This window comes from Aristolochia californica, unplaced genomic scaffold (assembly GCF_029961685.1).
Source record: "Aristolochia californica isolate CCGP_79_NKW_82.1479 unplaced genomic scaffold, dmAriCali1.0.hap1 SCAF_417, whole genome shotgun sequence".
In the NCBI taxonomy this organism is placed as follows: Eukaryota; Viridiplantae; Streptophyta; class Magnoliopsida; order Piperales; family Aristolochiaceae; genus Aristolochia; species Aristolochia californica.
In genome coordinates, this window is record NW_027182123.1 from 2,501 (window position 1) to 5,108 (window position 2,608).

A 2,608-nucleotide genomic window follows, 5' to 3' on the forward strand; every position below is an offset into this window, starting at 1 on the left:
TGCCCTTTGGGTTGACGAATGCCCCCGCTACCTTTTTTTTGCACCCTCATGAATGAGCTATTCAAATAGTCAGTCTTTGGATAAGAAAGTGGTGGTATACCTCGATGACATTGTCATTATAGCTGTTCTTTGGAAGAGCATGTCGCCCACCTCCGTACCTTTTATGAAGTATTGAGGAAGAACAGCCTTTATGTAAAGGAATTTGATAATCCTTCGCAAGGGGAGATTATGTTCTTGGGACACTGGATCGGGGATGGGCACATTCGCATGGACAAGGAGAAGGTCCGTGCTATCACCGAGTGGGAGGCACCAGTCAAGGTGAATGAGTTACGATCATTCCTTGGTCTCGTAAACTATTCTATTATAGGCGGTTTATATCTGGCACTTCGAGCCGCTCCACTTACGGATCTCTTAAAGAAGGACCGAGCGTGGGTTTGGTCGGAGGAGTGCCAAAGAGCATTCGAAGACCTCAAGCAAGCCGTGAGAAAAGATCCGGGGTGTTGCGACTCCCAGACCACACCCAACCTTTTCAGTCCACAGTGACGCTTCAGACTTTGCTATCGGTGGGGTATTGGTGCAAGAGGGACACCCCGTTGCATATGAGAGTAGAAAGCTTAATGAAACAGAGATGCAGCAGAGGCTGCCTATAAAGGGCCCTATTGTGTAAAGGCGCTTTATAGGCAGGCTTCAAGCCCTCTTCACTGACGCCCGCGGGCACTTGCAGCCCAAAGTCGCAATAGGCGCTTCAAGCCCACTTGCTGCCATGCGCACATGCCCCTCTCGCGCGTCAAGCTCTTAAGCGTCAGGGCTACGCACCTGACGCAATTGGTGCTTATCGCACTCTTGCTATCAGGTAGAAAGCCTCAAGCCTACAATCGCGGCCATAAAGCGCACACGCCATACTAGCGCACAAGCCAGCCTTAGGGCCCCCAAGCTATAAGGCTAGCGCACAAGCCTTAGGGCATAACGCGCACACGCCCGCGTAAGCTAGCGCACAAGCCTACGTAATGGGGGCACTTGACGCCCCTTTACCTTGTTGCAATAGGGCACTCTAAGTGCCCGCTGGCTTTGAGCGAGCGCATCCGCGCTCCGCTCACTGGCTCCACTGCGATTCTCCTCATAAAAGAAAGTCAGAAATCACGGATGGTCTCCGGCCTCAGGCAACATATAACAGTACGGTACACACCAACCCAATCTCGATGAGAAAGAAAAGAAAAAGCCCGGAAAAGAACCGATGACTGACGCACTCTACTCGTTACCACTGAACGACGAAGCCTGGAGCGGAAGGAGGGACTTGAACCCTCAACCTCAGCCTTGGCAAGGCTATGCTCTACCATTAAGCTATTTCCGCCAGCTCCGGTAGTGGCGAAGCACTACTGAGCAATTCACGTTTCACTTGATACGGACTACTTCTGTTTTCCGCCGGACCACACTCTTGATCTCCGATCGAGCTACGAGCACGAGTAGGTAGGCGGCTAGGGGGGCGGCTGGGAAGGAAAGGAGGGGGGACCTTTCTTTTTGCTTCGCGCCAGATGATGATTAGTGGGTCAGGGGAGGTCTGTGTGTGCTCTTTCTCACTATCACTAAAGGGGCGGGCCAGGCTGGGCTGCCTTTTCAATCAATCTCCGGCCGCTCTGTGCCGCTCTTTGTGCGATAAGTAAGGAGTCTTGGTCTCGGCCAAAAAAGGTGAGCGCTTAAGGCATTATTAAGAGTAGGGGGCATCGCACAAGCCTACGTAAGAGGGGAACTTTAATCCCTTGTAGCGAGAGTGCCATAGGGGGCCCCAAGCTATAAGGCTAGCGCACAAGCCCCCAAGCCTACAATAGCAATAGGCGCTTTATAAGCTCTATTGCGACTTTGGGCTTGATACCTGATAGCAAGAGTGCGATAAGCACCAATTGCGTCAGGTGCGTAGCCCAAAGTAGCAAGAGGGCCGTAGGCGCGCAAGGGCGTGTGCGCTAGCAGGCTTCAAGCCTACGCTTTTTGGCCTATTCTTGCTGGGGCGTCATTTCATTCTCGTAACGGGAGTGAGTGCATCGCAAGACCAGACAAGTGGCTCCCTCGCCTCGCAGCGGCGGCATCTGTCTTTTAAGTAAAGTCATTTTAAAAGACGGCTCCTCTTATTCTACGATAATCCAAGCAGCAGCTCCACGAGTCTGCTCGGAACCAGTCGATTCCTGAGCCAGCAAGCCCCAGTGAGCGGAGCGCGGATGCGCTCGCTGCTGCATCTAGCGCACAAGCCTTAGGGCATCGCACACGCCCCTTGTAGTAAGAGGCGCCGTAGGCTCTCTTACTACAAGGGGCTGCGCACCTTGTATACAGAGGAGGCCTATTTGAGCCCTATTGCGTAAAGGGGGCGTGTGCGAGCGCGAGACGGCTTTGAGCGAGCGCATCCGCGCTCCGCTCACTGGCTTCTGAATGCAGAATGTATACAATTGATTGAGGAAACTTGGAATGAAACTCCCAGGAATTTGACCTGCCTACTGCTTTAACCGAAGACTTGTACTAGTAGCAGTAGCAATTCAACAACGACTAAAGGCTCCGCGGATCGAAGGAAATGGCATTACAAAACAAGCAGGAAACACGTGAATGGGAAAGGAAGATTGGA

At 52.5% G+C, this 2,608-nt stretch overlaps 1 non-coding gene across 1 annotated transcript; it reads right to left on the reverse strand.

The window, feature by feature from the left end:
• Positions 1–1,279: 1,279 nt before the first annotated feature.
• TRNAG-GCC (transfer RNA glycine (anticodon GCC)) lies at positions 1,280–1,351 on the reverse strand. The gene has a single exon. It is a non-coding gene; the product is annotated as a tRNA-Gly (tRNA).
• Between the last annotated feature and the right edge of the window lie 1,257 nt (positions 1,352–2,608).